Source organism: Ascaphus truei, chromosome 16 (assembly GCF_040206685.1).
Source record: "Ascaphus truei isolate aAscTru1 chromosome 16, aAscTru1.hap1, whole genome shotgun sequence".
In the NCBI taxonomy this organism is placed as follows: domain Eukaryota; kingdom Metazoa; phylum Chordata; class Amphibia; order Anura; family Ascaphidae; genus Ascaphus; species Ascaphus truei.
This window is the reverse complement of record NC_134498.1, coordinates 20250639-20269241: the sequence shown is the minus strand read 5'-3', so window position 1 is coordinate 20269241 and position 18603 is coordinate 20250639.

Here is an 18603-nt window from a genome sequence, read left to right as displayed (position 1 = left end):
ACCTATGCAGTGAAAATAAGAAGCATATACTGTACTTCAAGAAATATAGCAACAGGGAATAGTCTAATATATAATATGGCTTTAAGACTTTATAGTAGCCAACAGCCACTGTCCACATGGCATTGTCCCACAGATAACACAACATATTGACAACACAACGTGTGCACCACCCTCTTCTCCGTCACATTCTCCACACTCTTGGTATCCGTAACAAAGCTCTATCCTGGATCTCCACTTACCTCTCCCACTGTACTTTCAGTGTTCCTTCTGCTAACACCTCCTCCTCCTCCTCTGTCGATCTCTCTGTGGGGGTACCCCAGGGCTCTGTCCTGGGACCTCTTTTCTCTTTACACACTCTCGCTAGGTGACCTAATCACAGCTCTTGGGTTCAAATATCACCTCTATGCGATGACACAACAATTTACTTTTCAACCCATGACCTTACACCTGCTGCACAGACTAAAGTTTCTGAATGTCTCACCGCTATATCATCCTGGATGGCCCTCCGACGACAAACTTAACATGGCAAAAACGGAGCTCTTCTTATTTCCTCCCATACCTGGCCCTACTATCTCCTTCCACATTACTGTTGGTAGTACTATCATTCACCCAGTAGCGCAAGCACGCTGCCTAGAGGTCACACTCGACTCCTCTCTCACATTCTCCTCTCACATTCAAAAGGTAGCTAAAACCTGTTGTTTTTTCCTCCGCAATGTTACAAAGATATGCCCTTTCCTCTGTTGCTCGACTGCAAAAACTCTGACCCAGACCCTCATTCTCTCCCGTCTCGAGTACTGTAACCTCCTTCTGTCCGGGCTTCTGGCCTCACCTGTCTCCCCTACAATCTATCCTACAAGCTGCTGCTAGAATCACTGTACTATTTCCAAAACCTGTCTCAGCATCTCCCCTGCTGAAATCCTTCTCCTGGCCTCCTATCAAATCCCGAATCACACACTAAATTCTCCTCCTCACTTTTAAAGCTTTACACTCTTCTGCTCCTCCTTACATCTCAGCCCTAACTTCTCACTATACTGTACATCATCCAGACTCTTGCGTTCTGCTCAGGGATGTCTTCTCTCTATCCCTTTTATATCTAAACCTTTCTCACTGACTGCCCTTCCCCTCAATATCCAACTAGCACCATAATAATAATAATAATAGCATGTTCTTGTATAGCGCTGCTAGTTTTACGAAGCGCTTTACAGAGACATTTTGCAGGCACAGGTCCCTGCCCCGTGGATCTTATAATCTGTTTTTTTGGTGCCTGAGGCACAGGGAGATAAAGTGATTTGCCCATGATCACAAGGAGCCGACTCTGGAATTGAACCAGGCTCCCCTGGTTCAGACTCTCAGTGCCAGTCAGTGTCTTTACTCACTGAGCCACACCTTCTCTATCCACCTTTAACACACCTGCTTAAGGAAGCATATGAGTAGCTCCATGGCTGATAATTTACACCTCATGCATAAACCTTGGCCCCATGCAGACGCACTTACCAGAATGCCCTCCTACTGTCTCTGTATGTTCTTCCAACCAACCAATTAGATTTTAAGCTTTTCGAACCAAGGAGTCCTTTTCCTAAGTGTTACTTTTATGTCTGAAGCACTTCTCCCCTTTTTTGTGTTATTTATATTATTTGTTATTTAAATGATTGTCACATTTATTACTGTTGTCAAGCGCTATGTACATTAATGGTGCTATAAATAAAGACATACATACATACATACATATTGTCAGTATCCCAGTATATCCTACAAGAGGAAAAAGAGGGAAAAGTGGAACTGCAACATCTGTGTCTGATTAACTGTATAAAGTAACACAAATATATGAATATACACCAAAAACGATGATGGTGTCAAAATTAATTTCAAATGTTTACATAGTAGAACTCCTAAAACATATGCATACACAAAATTCAAAACATATGCAAGGTTGCATTATAACAATCATGCACAGCAATGTTCTCATGCTGATAGTGGCACATGGGTACGTGTCTGCTGTATGTCATTCTTTAACAAAACAAGACAGCAAACAGGTCTCCATTTAGTCTATAGAGCAAGGGCGGCCAACCCCAGTCCTCAGGGGTCACAAACAGGTCAGTTTTTCAGGGTATCCCAGCTTCAGCACAGGTGGCTCAATCAGTTGCTCAGTCATTATTTCTGAGCCACCTGTGCTGAAGCAGGGATACCCTGAACACTTGACCTATTGGTTGCCCTTGAGGACTGGGGTTGACCACACCTGCTATAGAGGATATATACACATGACCTTTCCATTATATAATATATATATATATATATCATAATAAAATAATCAATAATCTATGCCTCAAGTTCTCAGGGTGGGGTAGGTAGCCAAACTCCTCTCTACCCCGTCTTGATGTCATCAGGTTACATGGCGAATGCTGGGAAAACATGCTCCTGTTACTTAAAGCAGTTTCTTCAGATACTTAACACCTATAGGTGAATCCCGGCGCTGTATGAGAGAATGGAGGGGGTGGGGGGGAGGAAAAGAGAGAGGCGAAGGGGGGAGGAAAAAGAAGGGAGGAGGGAAGGGGGTGGGGAGAAAATGTGGAGGAGAGAGAAGGGGGAGGGGAGAGAAGGGGGAGGGGAGTGAAGGGGGAGGGGAGAGAAGGGGGAGGGGAGTGAAGGGGGAGGGGAGAGAAGGGGGAGGAGAGAGAAGTGCTCCTCTTTGCTATAACTGAGACATGGCTCACTCAGTCTGACTCTGCACTGGAAGCTGCCCTCTCTTGATATCTTTCCTTTCTCCCATACTCGGTGCCCTGATGGCAGAGGTGGAGGCGTGGGGCTGCTCCTCTCCTCTCTCTGCCACTACCGAACCCTTCCTATTCCTCCCTCTCTTTCTTTTCCCTCCTTTGAGACTCACACTGTCTAGCTTTTCTCTCCTCTCCCGTCCACATGGTGGTCATCTACCACCCACCTATCTCTACACATCCCCCTTCTGACTTTCTCTCTCACCTTGAATCCTGACTCTCCTTCTCTCACGTCTGACTCCCATCTTCTTCTCCTTGGAGACATCAACTGCCAAATTGGGCTTCCCTTGGGCTTCCCACTTTCTCTCTCTAACCACTTCTTTTGACCTCTTACAGTGGACTGCAGCCAGAACCCACAAGGATGGCCGCTACCTAGACCTGGTTTTCACTAAAAACTTTTCTCTCTCTGATTTCTCCATTTCCCCCCTTCCTGTCTCTGACCAAAGTGTCAATTGTATGTCTGAAGCACTTTTCCCATTATGTGTTATTTGTATTATTTGTTATTTATAGGATTGTGACATGTATTAATGCTGCGCTATATAAATAAAGATATAAATACATACAAGAGAAGAGGAGGAGGGGGGAGAGACAGAACGTGGGGAGAAGTGGTGGAGAAGAGAGAAAAGGGGGGAAAGAGAGAAGGGGAGAGAGAAGGGGTGGAGAGAAGAGAGAGAAGGGGAGAGAGAAGGTGGGGGTTAAAACTTACTGTTTTAATTTAGTTTGAATTTCTGAACAGTTTGAAAGCAGTTTCACAAGCCTGAATCCGCGAAGTTTGGATTTTGAACCCGCCCATTATATATTGTGATGCCCACATCACGTTGCAGTATCTATAAGTCCCAAGATTAAGGCCGGAAACATTGTATTTCTCTACAAGGGGTTTATTTACAGGGTTAAATCATACTCAAACAGGCCCATCTATTGGTGTATGATTTAAGTCAAAACAAATCCTAAAATAAACTCCTATTCCCTTTAGGGAAAACTAACTATACAGTAGCTTAAGCCCTTTCTAACGGCGCTGACCAACTAAACTGGTTCCCAGCTTAAAACATGCCCTATCATATGCAACAACACCGTCTTCAAGTACATTAATATGTAACTTAGCTCTTTGTCTTTTGACGATTTGGTGCTCCAGGTAATTCCCTCTAGACCCTGTGAAAGGTCAGAGAATCCCTCTTCTCTGTAAGTCTGCGCTTATAGTGCCCACGACGATGGCGGCGACGTGATGGCAATAAAAATCAAAACAATTGACACCGTCGCCATCGCTTATAGTAAGTGCGACGGCGACGGAGCATCTGGAAAATTGGTAGCGGGTAAAATTTGATTTTTCAGAGGCTGTCGCCACATGTGACAGGCTCTGAACCAATCAATCACCCTGTCACTAGCGACGTAGCTGAAAGTTAAAGTATAACTTTGGCGACGGCGATGGGTGACGTCATCCGTCGCGCGCACTACAAGCGCGGCCTAAGTCCAATGTTAAGGACCTGACATCCTTGCTTCAGCATGGACTCATGTCCTTCATTCTTCTTTCCTGCGATTCAAACCCAGGCAGTCCCAGCAGACTCCGAGACCACCATCCGGCGGGTCTAGGGGGTCTAGGGGACTGTGCCAGCCTCTTTGCTGGGGAGAACTTTCTCTCTGTCCCTTCTCTGGGGGGAGGGGAAGAGAGAGAGGGAGAGGGAGAGGGAGAGGGAGAGAGAGAGAGAGAGAGAGAGAGAGAGAGAGAGAGAGAGAGAGAGAGAGAGAGAGAGAGAGAGAGAGAGAGAGAGAGAGAGAGAGAGAGAGAGAGAGAGAGAGAGAGAGAGAGAGAGACAATATATACATACCATTACATTGCATCAATGCATTTTATGTAAGATTAGCAAATTGTAATGTACTGTATGTTTATATGTATTCTTCTATGGAACCCACTTTGGATTTTACCCAAAATGAAACAGCCTTAACTTTACAATGGATTGATATAATTATAGAGTCATTGCTTGAGAAAATCTGCAGAGCAAAAACATATGTGTTTTCATTTAACATTGCTTTCACAATATAAATCATCAGACACAAAAAATATCCTTTGGGATGCAATAATCCATTTCGCTAGATTCATCTCTTATGATTAGCATGGGAAACAAATGACCAAATAAAATAGCTAGTTTTCCAACATTGAACAATTACTGCATCTTGTGTTTCCTTAAGTAATCCCAGTTTGATGTAGGAGGGCAAACACAGTTAACTATTGCAGTATCAAAAACGCATATTATCCTTCACTTTACCATGCCCACATTTTTATTAATGAAGCAAACATAATACAAATGCAACTACTGTATGTTTTTATGATTTTGCTGTTAAATGTCTTTAAATTAGCATGCTACAAAAGACCAAACCTAAGGTTTAAAGGGACTCAAATCTGAACTGACTGTCCCATTTTATTAATCCCCAGCTTCACCATTGCCTATCACAGGGGTGGCCAACTCTAGTCTTCAAGGGCCACCAACAGGACAGGTTTTCAGGATATCCCTGCGTCAGCACAGGTGGCTCAATCAGTGGCCCAGTCGAAGACTGCGCCAACCACCTGTGCTGAATCAGGGATATCCTGAAAAGCTTGAACTGTTGGTGGCCCTTGAGGACTGGAGTTGGCCACTCCTGGCCTAACATGTGTTCTTGCCTAATAAGAGCAAACTTGGCAGCTTTTCAAACGACTGCATTGGGTTGATATTTTCTTTTATTCCGATTCAATGCATTGTTAAGCAATGCATAGGGAATAGAGGTTCTCCTGTGTCCTCTAATGATAATTACCTTGGATAACAAATATCTCTCTGAAACCTATTGCAGGTAATTACAGAGAAGGCTCTGTTAACTGATCCATCATTCTGAACCCTAAGGCCTGTAGGAAATACCTGGAATAAAGAAAATGCTTGTGAAATTCATTAGTTCACGGCTTATTTATCCTATTTTAAATGATATTTAAAGGAGCAATTCATGCTGTCTAACATTTTTTCATTTTGTAACAGATTTGAAGCAGGGAGTCGCCGGAGCAAAACCCCATTAATTTCAGATCCGGGGGGCCCCTGCTTCCAGAGATACTTACCTCCGTAGTAGGAGCCGGTCGCTGGTTTTTAAAGTTTAAAGCTCCCGCGTCATGCGGGCCAATAGGAAGATGCACCTGATGACATCACAGCTTCTTATTGGTCTGCAGGGCGCGGGAAATTTGAAACTCTTCCATAATGTGAACCCTGGTAGCTGTGTAGAGTGACTACAGGCACTCCCTACAGAACTAAATGTCTTTGGAAGCAGGGGGTCCCCAGAGCTGAAATTAATGGGGTTCAGTTCCGGAGACTCCCATGCTTCAATCTAATGTAAAAAAAAACGAGAGAAAAAAGAAACCGTATCAATTGTCACTTTAAGTAGATTCAATATCTCAGAAACACTTGCTGTGATAAAATAGTACCCTATGTATATAACGTGAAGGGAAGCAGATACATATAAGTAATAACATGAGTTCATCAGGGTTTGCATGAATACCATACATTGTATAAATACAAGCTGTTGAAAATGGAATACTTCCTAACGCAGAAATTAAAATCCATATGCAGATTACCCAGAACTCCCCCTCCCCCGGAGACATCTGCACGGCACTGTACAATGGTAATGGTCTCTGTCCTGCACTACTTGGAACCACCACTAGCTTCCCAATGCAGTAGTGCTGTAGGAGCTGCTAAAGCTCAAACTCCTGAGTCCAAAAGATGAAATAGCGGAGTCCACAGATTCAGGACTTTTCTCCTCCCAGGCTGAGCTGTATAATGCAGCAGATTAAACCTTTATGGAATACATGTAAGAATGAGTTGGACACTAAAAAGTGATATGCCCCATATACTCATTTGCATTACATTGACTGCTCAGAATCCTAAGGTCCCACTGCACGCGCCGGTGCGCCCGCCTTGTGTCCTAGCGGCGCGTGCACGGCACTTCACCTCGCTCTGTAGGGAGTTTGTTTAGGTGTGGGGGTTAGGTGTGGGTGGGGGGGGGGGTATGGCCAACACGGGCTGGGTGGGCGTGGTCATGACGGGGGGCGGGGGTAATGTGCGAGATTGCTGTAGGTAAATACAAAAACACACAAAAACGAGCTGCCCTTGTGAGTCTACCAGCCCAGAATAGGGGCTGAAAATTAATACATCCCCACCCTCCCAGATGCAAGACGGAGGAGCAGCACTTAATTAAATTAAATGGGAAAGGAGGCGGAGGGCAGAGGCTAGGGTCCCGCTGATTTGCTTCCTGGCGCACCAAGTGACACGTCGCCGCACTGGATCACAATCCTGTTGTAGCCCCTGCTGGCTGATGTGTTACAGTGCGCAGTGAGCCAGGAAGCGAGGCGTCACCAGGGACAGCTAGGGAGGAGGTAAGGAGCTAGTGAGAGGCGCGCACACCGCCGGCTGCAGCGGGGACCTGGCCTTATCCTGTATATGGCATGTTTGTGGGGGTTCTGTGTGTTGTTTGTTAACTTATTTTCTGCTGTCTCAGCTGTTGGACATTAGTGGCCCCTCCTTCCCAAGGTTTAAGCTCACCCCTCCCCACTTCCCAAGTCAGCAGGTCTTTTTCATTCTACTGGGTATAGATCCAATGTTGTTTTTTCTCCCTCCTAGTAGAGGTAAATGGAAATGTTAATCATAATAGAGGTATATTAGTATTTTATCTGGTAGTGTTAGGACCTGCGAACAGGTGTCTGCCTTGTCGTGGCTCACAGGCTTACAATGCTTTGGCCAAAGGGTTAAACTAAATGACCCTTTTTCAAGAGAATATATAAGAATTTTACTGTGTATTTTGTTATATTGGATGTGGCATTGGGCTTCTCTGTCGCTTGTTGTATATATTTGCCCCGCTCAATAGCTCTCCTTTTTGACACATATACATACATTTTGTGGGGGCTCAGGGGTTCCTAAAATGAGCTTTCTGGAGTCCAGTGTGTTGTTTGTCATTTTATAAAGGGGTGAATAAAACAGGTTTGAGGGACCTGTTAAAGACAAGCAGATATATTCATTGGTTTTCTATCCGGGCTTTCAATTACATATATAACAATTTTAGATCTTAAACAATGTGTTTTATCAATTTATTTAGAATTGGTCTATACTACCTCTTCTAGCACAATTTTTATCTTGACTGTATCTGTGACATATGTCTATAATCATATATTATCTGTAACTGTCCATGAAATATCTGTACATTGAATGTATAAACTCTGTTGATTTAACATAACCATGTATTGCCACGATAACTCTGTGCCCAGAACATACTTGAAAGTGAGGGGTTACTCTCAATGTACTATTTCCTGATAAAATATTTTATAAATACATACATTTATAAATAAGTCATCCATCTAGACAGTGATTGAAAGTTGAAGGACAACGCTCACAATTGTTTATTCTTCATGTTTAAAAACATATTTTGGGAAGATATTTCCTTAGTGAAATGGGTTTTAATAAACTTTAAACCCTAAAATAAAGTTGGCATTGGCTTTACATAGATTTGCTGTATTATTTATGTAAGGTATTTTAAAGTTATTTTGTTACTGAAATGGCAAAAAGGATGTGAAGATTAGGTGAAAAATATAACACAACATTGAGAAATTAAGAGAGGCTCCAGATGTCGGGGTCCACAACGCGTCCTGGCAACGCGTCAAAGAGACTTTGTGGCATGTTTGAAGATTTCTAGTGCACATTAAAATTAACTTTTTTTGCTAATTGCGCTTGGTCTCTGATCTTATCCCAACGGCGGCTGTGAACCGCCATCTCACCATTTTTTCTACTATAAGGTACGAATGTAGTAGGCTTCAATGGGCCCTATGGTGGGATATGGTGTAATTTCCTCAGCTATCACAGCCACTGAAGTCAATGAAAGTAATGTGATATTCTGAGCTGTAACTGGGTATGTTTTGCTATCACTATGCACAATGAGGTTGCTTTGGATCAGCATCATTCTAAAGCATCAACAAGTTTGAAAGTAAACCCAATTCTTGATCTATTGTTGGATGGATTCCAGAGACTATTATTTTACAAAAATAATGTTTGATGCCTTCAATTGTACATGAATGGTTGTGTGAATAATCATACCACACAGATGTAGTCCACCTTCTGTTCCACGGAGTTGGACTATATCTATATTCATATATAGATGCAAATCTACCTATAACGTTAATACAATGTAGTACGAAAAGGAGAAGGTTGTGAACAATGTTGACTCTGCTAAATTGAGCAAATATTCTAATATGAGTGGTTACAAAATACAAAATGTTTGGGGATTTCCCCACAAACCACAGATTTGTCAAAGGTTAGATATTTGGAACATGTGCTGTATGAATAAAAACAATTATTACTGATTTATATTTACATTATGCAAGGGAAGAAAAATTTGCATTTAAAGACAAATACACGTTTTTCAATTATCACCAAACAATGTGATCTGTCACAGGGACATTTTTGTACACATCTAACTAGCTTTTTAGCTATGTAAACAGGTCAGTGCAAAAAAGAATTTACAATTTGCTGCAAGAAGAGCTTCATAATTGACTCCCAGAGGGTCTTGAAATGAATTGCAGAATAATGTATTGCAGGTCTCTCCAGCAGCAAAGGCTTTGAATGTTGAAACATTCTCAACCAACCCAGTATCTGCAGCCACTATACTGTAATCACAAGGGTGTTTACCATTTCACTGTAGTTATCAGTAACAAGTATGTCCCAGACTGTTGTAAAGAAGCCATTGTCGTATTTGTGAAACATTAGATACACAATTAATAATGGTGAGTAACAAAATGTAACAAAAACTCTCCACCATACACAATAATATTATAGAACATGTAGGCCGCGTTACAGTGGCGCCGTGCGCCGTGAACAAAAGGCCATGCATCTTTGAGGCAGGCCATAGAGCGTGCGACCGGGTGAGCGATTCTCGGCCAGATAAATACATTTGTCTTTGCTGCGCGACGGCCATGATTCAGCCAAAGAGGGCAAACCGCTCACGTGACGCCACGCCTCTGTGTTGCCTCCCAATATCCTCCCGCCTCAGTGCATGTTTCACGCATGACATCACGCACTCGTTTGAGCAGGTACTATAATCGCGGCCTTAGTGTATGAGCACAGTCACATATCACAGACAGGTCTACTAAACCTGAATTACCCCATAATTACAGCATACTGGGTAATGAAATGCAAATTACCACTCGCTGAGCCAGAGCTGTCTAGCATTTGTGGCAAAATCATTGCGCCTCAAAAAAAACAAGTAATCAATTTAAGGTCGTTAACAAAAACAGACAGAAAATGCACGTTGTGTGGTTAGGGTCAACTGCAGCGGGGCTTCAGCCTAAGATCACGTGAATTCCAACATGGCTGGTGATGACTGGTGGCCGCTTTGCATGCTGGGGCAATTGCATAAATAGAAAGACCCAACCCAAACAAAGTTGCTTTGTTAAAGGCGCATAACGATGTGAATGTGTTTAAACGTTGCGGTCACCTCAGGGTTTGAGGTGATAAAATGAACTAACTTTACTCTTACTTGTAATTATCCTTTGTATAACTCAGCTGTGTGCACGATTAGTAAGTTTCCTTAAAGCTTGGCTTTTTAAAGACCGTAACAGCCTGTACACAGGGCCGCAAAAAGCGTCTGCAGGGGGCCAAGCTTTATGTGCCATGTCTTCAGAATATCCACAGTGCTATTCGTATGCTTCTTTAAGCAAGTGGGTCTTAAGGTGGGTCTTAAAGGTGGATAGAGAGGGTGCTAGTCGGGTACTGAGGTGAAGGCTATTCCAGAGGTGTGGGGCAGTCAGCGAAAAAGGTTTAAGGCGGGAGAAGGCTTTAGATACAAAGGGGGTAGAAAGAAGTAATCCTTGAGAAGAACGCAAGAGTCTGGATGGTGCATAACGAGAAATTAGGGCTGAGATGTAAGGAGGGGCAGAAGAGTGTAAAGCTTTAAAAGTGAAGAGGAGAATTGAGTGTGAGATGCGGGATTTGATCGGAAGCCAGGAGAGGGGTTTCAGGAGGGGAAACGCGGAGATAGATTTAGGAAAAAGCAGAGCGATTCTGGCAGCAGCGTTTAGGATAGATTGTAGGGGAGACAGGTGAGAGGCAGGAAGGCCGAACAGCAGGAGGTTACAGTAAACAAGACGGGAGAGAATGAGGGCCTGAGTCAGAGTTTTAGCAGTCGAGCAACAGAGGAATTGGCGTATCTTTGTGATATTACGGAGGAAAAAGCGACAGGTTTTAGAAACGTTTTGAATGTGAGAGAGGATCCTTGTGTGACCCCTAAGCAGAGGGTTTGGGCTACTGGGTGAATGATCGTACTTCCAACAGTAATGTGGAAGGAGGTAGTAGGGCCAGGTTTGGAGGAAGTATAAGGAGCTCTGTTTTTGACATGTTGAGTTTAAGGCGACGGAGGGCCAACCAGGATGATATAGCAGAGAGACATTCAGAAACTTTGGTTTGTACAGCAGGTGTAAGGTCGGGGGTTGAAAAGTAAATGTGTGTGTTGTCAGCATAGAGGTGATATTTAAACCCAAGAGATGTTATTAGGTCACCTAGAGAGAGTGTGTACAGAGAAAAGAGAAGAGGTCCCAGGACAGAGCCCTGGGGTATCCCCACAGAGAGATCAATAGAGGAGGAGGTGTTAGCAGAAGAGGCACTGAAAGTACGATGGCAGAGGTAAGAGGAGATCCAGTATAGAGCTTTGTTCCGAATACCAAGAGTATGGAGGATGTGAAGGAGAAGAGGGTGGTCCACGATATCAAATGTTGCAGAGAGGTCGAGCGATATGAGCAGAGTGTAATGACCTCTGTCTTTGGCAGCATGGAGGTCATCAGTTAATTTAGTGAGGGCTGTTTCCGTGGAGTGAGCAGTGCGGAGCCAGATTGCAGAGGGTCTAGGAGAGAATAGGTGTTTAGAAAATGGAGCAAGTGAGAGAATAAAAGACGTTCAAGGAGTTTAGACGCAAAAGGCAGGAGGTAGACAGGTCGATAGTTAGAAAGACAGGTAGGGTCAAGCTTGCTGTTTTTGAGTAACGGTATAACTGTTGCATGTTTGAAGGAGGAGGGAAAGGTACCAGAGTAATGCGAGGAGTTAAAAATGAGTGTGAGCGTAGGGATTATAGTAGGACCAAGAGGTTTTAGGAGATGGGAGGGAATGGGGTCAAGAGAGCAAGTGGTAGAGGGAGAAGAGGAGATCAACAATGCACATCCTCCTTTGGGACAGTGGAAAAGAGTCAAGAAAGGCAGGAGCAGAGTTAGAAAGAGTTGTAGGATGGCAGGAAGAAACAGAGGGGATGTTCTGGCGTATGGATTCCACTTTTTCCTTAAAATAGTCGGCAAAGTCCTGAGCTGAGATGGAGGAAGAAGAGGCAGCTGAGAGTGGTTTGAATAGAGGGTGCGTGTTGATTAGAGAAGAAAAGTAGACTTTTTTAGCTTGCGAGAGGGCAGAGTTGAAACAGGATAGCATAAATTTGTAGTGAAGGAAGTCTGCGAGAGTGTGAGACTTCCTCCAGAGGCGTTCAGAGGAACGAGTGGAGGAATGCAGCATGTGCATGTGTGAATTTAGCCAGGTTAGGTTGGGGTTAGAAGGGCGAGGATGGCAGAGAGGAAGTGGGGCAAGTAGATCAAGAGAGGAGGATAAGGCAGAGTTGTAGTTCCTGACCAGGTTGTCAGGGTCTGTAGCTGGTAGAGGAGAGGGAGGAGCGTAAAGTGGATTCAAAGTTTGGTAGGTTAATACAGCGCAGGTTTCTGCAGATCCGAGGTGTAGATGGAGGTAGAGAAGGGGAGAAGCGAGATAGAGAGAATGAGATGAGGTGAATTCAGAGAGAGGAAAAGTGGAAATGGAGAAATCAGAGAGAGAGAAGTTTTTAGTGAAAACCAGGTCTAGGTAGTGGCCATCCTTGTGGGTGCTGGCTGCAGTCCACTGTTGAAAGCCAAAAGAAGAGGTTAGAGAGAGAAAGCGGGAAGCCCATTGGAGAGGTGTCATCAATGTGGCAATTGAAGTCCCTAAGGAGAAGAACAGGGAGTGTGAGGAGAGAAAGAAAGAGAGCCAGGATTCAAAGTGAGAGATAAAGGCAGAAGGGGAATGAGTAGAGGAAGGTGGGCGATAGATGACCGCCACGTGGACAGGGATAGGAGAGAAGATCTGGACAGTGTGAGCCTCAAAGGAGGGAAAAGCAAGAGAGGGAGGAATAGGAAGGGTACGGTAGCGGCAGATAGAGGAGTGCAGGAGACCCACACCTCCACCCCTGCTATCAGGGCGCTGAGTGTGGGAGAAGGAAAGGCCACCGTAGGAGAGGGCAGCTTCCAGAGCAGAGTCAGACTGAGTGAGCCAAATCTCAGTTATTGCAAAGAGGAGCAGAGAGTGAGAGAAAGAAGTCATGCACAGAGAGGAACTTGTTAGAAAGGGAGCGATCATTCCAAAGGGCACAGGAGAAAGGGAGAGATGAGGGAGGGTGGCAGGGGATGGGTATGAGGTTGGAGGGGTTGACACCAGAAGGAGTAGAAGTTGCATTTGGCAGGCGAGGATGAGAGCATATAGAAATAAGGCGGGACCAGGATTGGGAGAGATATCCCCAGAAGCGAGGAGGAGAAGCATGGATAGAAAGAGAATGTGTGAGGATGATTTGTAGGGATGTGATTTAGTGCAGGCGATATAGTTACAGTATGTAGTGTCAGAGGGCGCAGGTAAGAAAGGAGTTCATGTGAACTGAGAAGTGGTGAAGGAAAGAGAGATGGAGATATAGGAATAGAGTTAGAGACATAAGGAGGCTGGTAGAAGAAAGTGCATAATTTGAGAAGAAGTGAGGTCACAGCAAATATAAATAGTAAAGTGCTGAGATGTGCAGTCTGGGATAGATGATATCCTCATTTCCAGCATAGTTGAAATGCAGGAATCAGGGACAGTAGGTGTAGTCCACTTCTTCACAACTTCCTTTTAAACTTCAGCTACTTACAATGTGCTACTTTGAGATGTGCTGCAGGCAGACTAAAGCTGTTCTATCTGGGGTTATATGGGCCTAACAAGTCACCTGACAATTAAGTTCAGCCTGCTTAATTAGCACATGTGAGGCCATCCAAACAAATGTTTATCCTACACAGGGTGTTCCCTGCCTAGGTGTAAAAGCTTAATTGAATTAAGGGTTGAATGAGACAGGATTCAAAGATGGATTTTACCTAGCATATTGCACACAGTTACATATCAGTAACTGTGTGCATGCATCAGCTGACTCACAATTATTCTAACCTTTAACTCTTCCCTCAGTCTTTTGTTCATATATACCTCATTTAACACCTTCTCAGATAGGACTATGGAGAGAGAAGACATAGGTTTTGTGATAAGTTGATCTAATACAAACATACTACAGTACCTACTCCTTCTCTACTTTACTACATGGAAGAAAAGACCAACACGGTTACCCACCCTTCTTTCTCTTCTAGGGTATAAAGCAGGGACGGGCAACTCCAGTCCTCAAGGGACACCAACCGGTCAGTTTTTCAGGATATGCCTGCTTCAGCACAGGTGGCTCAGTCTTTGATTGCGCCACCTATGCAGAAGCAGCGATATCCTGAATACTTGGCCTGTTGGTGGCCCTTGAGTACTGGAGTTGCCCACCCCCTGGTGTAAAGGGAAACAGTAAACAAATACACAACGGCTTTGATGACTGATATAATGACTAATGCTTTTTGTCTCTCCAAGTGTCTTCTTTAATTAAAGAAGAAACTTAGTGAGACCAAAAGCAAAATATACCGTACGTCCTTTATTATTATTTTTGAGTGTTGATCCAGTTTGTTTTTTCGTATAGTTGCATGCATCTTGCTGTGTGCATGCAGGAGAATAGCGCCTCTAGCTGAATTGTGTTCGACTGGGTAAGTGCTAGTTCATTCAATTTTTTTATATGGTTAGAAATAAAATACTGATTTGTTTCCGTGCGTATGTCCATGCATACTCTCTTCTGCTCATCTTAACTGTGAAATAACTTCAGTAGTATATGGACTTCAATAAACTCTACCAAAATTGGTACATTATCTTATATTAGGAAATGTATGTTTCTGCCACAGGCATCGTGCTTATTATTAACAGTTTAACTTTTCTCTGTGGATTGCACTTCCACAAAGATTCAAATGGAAGTGACATTCAATACACTACTCTTGAAAAAATGATTTTATGACAGACCTGCTGTACTGTGTCCTGCATTATGCTTAGCATTTGTATCTAGGTCTACATTGTCTAAGCCGGTACACTTTTTGAATAATTTATAGATATGTCAGAATATGATTCAATACAGGAAAAGGGAGACCAAAAAGCGCACCAGCACAAACGGAGCAGGAAGGACCCAAAACAAAAATTATTAAAAGGGCACTTTAATGTGACAAAAGACCCATCCAACGCGTTTCGAACGTCACAGCGTTCTTTTTCAAGGATAAAACACAATGTAATAACATCCATTATATACCCTCTTACCTGTGGGCCGTTTCGCGCAAAAAAACGGAACCTGATGACGTCATGACGCTACGCGCGTCATCGCGCATGCGCTGAGCGACTCAGTGCCGATCTAAGGGCAAAGCCTGTATTGCATAAATGTAGCTGCACAGCTTGCCTACCTACTACCAGGATGTGAGTATTGCTTATTTTCAGGGGAACCTGCCGATGAGACTCAGGGTTAGTGGGCTTGTACCATCTGCCACCTGTCTTCAGGAGGATAGTACCCATAATATTGCACATTAAGTACTATATTATTTTATTAGTACCCTGGTTTAGTGGTTTAGCTTATTTTGTTCATTACACCTGTATTTGAGCGCTTAAGCTATTTTCTACATTGCAAGAATATGATTCAACACTGCACATATTCTACTAAACCAAAAAGCTACGAGTTACAACATTATGAAAGACGAGTCAAATGATTACTGCACATTTATGTAAAAATCGAAATAGATAGTATGATGCCATATATTGGGTTGTAACATTTTTCACCATATAAGTTTTCTTAGTGTCCTTCTTCAGGCTCAGGAGTAAAATGATCTCGCAAATTTTGAATACTGATACTGGATTCCTAAACCCAATGACACAATATTCCCATCACACTGTCCTGTAAGATTGACACCTGCCTGGTGTTTAACCTACAGTATAACAATTTCAAGGACATAGCGTCAATCCCTCCAGCACATTAACCTTGCGATCTCATATTAAAATGGACAGCCTCAGCCAATATGGGATCTGCAGATATATATGTTGGCTATAGGGAACAACAAAGCAAATAATTCTTAAAATGTAAGCTACACACTGAGGCAAACGAAACCTAATTGAGGTAGGCATGCCTTGAGCACACGGTACAGGCAAAAATATATTCAAAGCGGATACAGGGAATTGCAAATCCTACAAGGACAGCAATACACCTTGGAAATAATGTAGGGTTTAATGCAGATGCAAAGATGTCGCTTGCAGGCTTGCAATGTAAATTATTTAGGTGACATCATTAAAGCATCCTAAATGTCTAATCTTAGCAAAACTCTTGTGCACACTATATTACTGTTATAACTATACGGCAAATAAAAAAGTCACTTGTGAGCACGTTCACATGTCTGAGACAGGTCTGCAGCGCTTCCTTTGCCTATTATCTCCTAGCATTCTAGCCAATTCTTCCACTGCAGCTAGGGATTCTGGGTAATGACATGCAAATGAGCACTCAGTGTCACCTTTTGCTTCAAATGCATTTTAACATGGACCTATGTAAGCTAATGCTTGCCGTAATACACAGGTTTTTAGCACAGCCTGGGTTACAGAAGTGCAGAGCCAGTAACCCTACTGTTATACTGTAACTGAGAAATTGATCCGAGGGGAAGGTGCACTCACGACTAGCAGACGACTGCCATGGGTATACAGCCACAGCATTCGATGCTCAATTGCTCAATACAGACACCGTCGGTCTCCAAAGTACAGTGATGAAAGGAGAGCGCTGCTCCAATGGTCTTTTCTTCATTTAAAGTGGGTTTATTGACCAGTGAAAGTACTGCTCAATAAACTCACTTTTTATTAAGAAAAGAGCATTGGATCACCGCACTTCTTTCATCTCCATGGCTAACAAATTGACATAAAATCCAATAAGTACATTTCATCTAGTGAATGTGGAGTTGTTTATTTACACTTTTACTGCCAATACATAACACATGAAATCACTTAAATAAAAAGTAGCTAAGGAGCTACAGTAAAATAAGGTTAAAGACAAGGCATTGTTATGTTATTACTAGGAATTAACAGTTTGTGTGTGATAGTGCCCTGATCAGCACTATTGCAGTTTAAAGCTGCAGAACAATCATTATCCTACATGTGTTTTTAAATATAAATAAATCAGTTCTGTACTATGAGAAAATACTTGTAGTATTTAAAAAAAAACGACTCTGAATTACATTTTTAATGTATTGTAATGTAACAAGTATTTTTTTGTTTCTATTCAACCATTTACAAAGTCACACCCCCTTCCTCTTCTGAAACAAACTCTGGCACAACCCTTGTTGAGCCCTGCACCAATTGTATCTAGTGACTGCCTGGTCACATGATCTTCCCCACATAACTTTGCATCTTTGGTTCTCTTCTGCTGCACTGACAGCCATTTAGTAAATCCCGAAGCTGAATCTTCGCAGATCGATCGGCAACTTAGATAATTACTTATTATTGTGTGCGTTGTAGTAATGCACATATTTAGGGGGGAAAAATAAAACGGCATCTTGGACTACTGCTTTAATGAATAGCCCCATTGTCTCTTAGTTTCCCCATGGTCAAGCTATAGTTCAGCTAGTTCCATAGCAAAAACATATTTGCAATTTTTCTACATTTAATAGCCTTTGTGTAGGATGCAATCACCCCTAGCAGTAACTATTCCTGAAATGTTCTTGCAATAGAAAAAGTGAGGTTTAAAACAGAAGTGCAAGGCAATTACAGCATGAGCACTTCTCTTTCCTCAGTGTTTTATATACACCTGATTCTGTCTACACTTCAGCGGTCCTAGATACATTAAGAAGACAAAGTGCGGAAGAAGTGTACAGTACATTGAGATTATAAAGAACATTTACGAGAATGCCACATCAACCATCAGATTACTTGAAGATACAGGCAAGATAAGGACCAGCAGCATGGAGACCCCATGTCACCAAAGCTTTTCCCTGCAACACTTGAAGAATTTGTTCAAGACATTAGATTGGGGGGGGGGGGGGGGGAAGGAATACAAATTAACGATTAATATTTTAGATACCTACACTTTGCAGGTGACATGTTTATTTTTCTCACAAGTCCAGAAGACCTCCAGCAACAAATTGAAGAACTCACCGAAGCACTTTGTATGCTCCTCAGCAAGACCACATTGATGTCCAACAAATGTGTCAAGTCTGCAAAGATCTAAACAAATGGAATAGAACTAGAAGAAGTCACAAAGTCTAACTTGGCCGGCAAGTAACAATTGATGTCAAATGTTTGAATAACATCAAGAGGAGACTGAAAAGGGGATGGAGCACATTTGGAAGAACAAGACAATATTTCAAGAAACCTTCCGCTGTGCCTCAAGAGGAAAGTTTAAGACCATTGTATTCAGCCCATGCCCACGTGTGGATGTGAAACTTGAACCATAAGTGCGAAGATAACTAAAGAAAAACTGAAACAACGCAGTGAAGTATGGAGAGTTGTTTGCTGAGTATTATCCGAAGAGACAGGAAAAAAAATAAATGAGTTCGAACCCAAAAGAAAGTCTGTGACATCATCACAAGGGTGAAGAAATGAAAATGACAGTGTGAAGGACATATCGCAAGAAGAAATTATTATCGTTGGACCAAGATGGTACTCAACTGGAT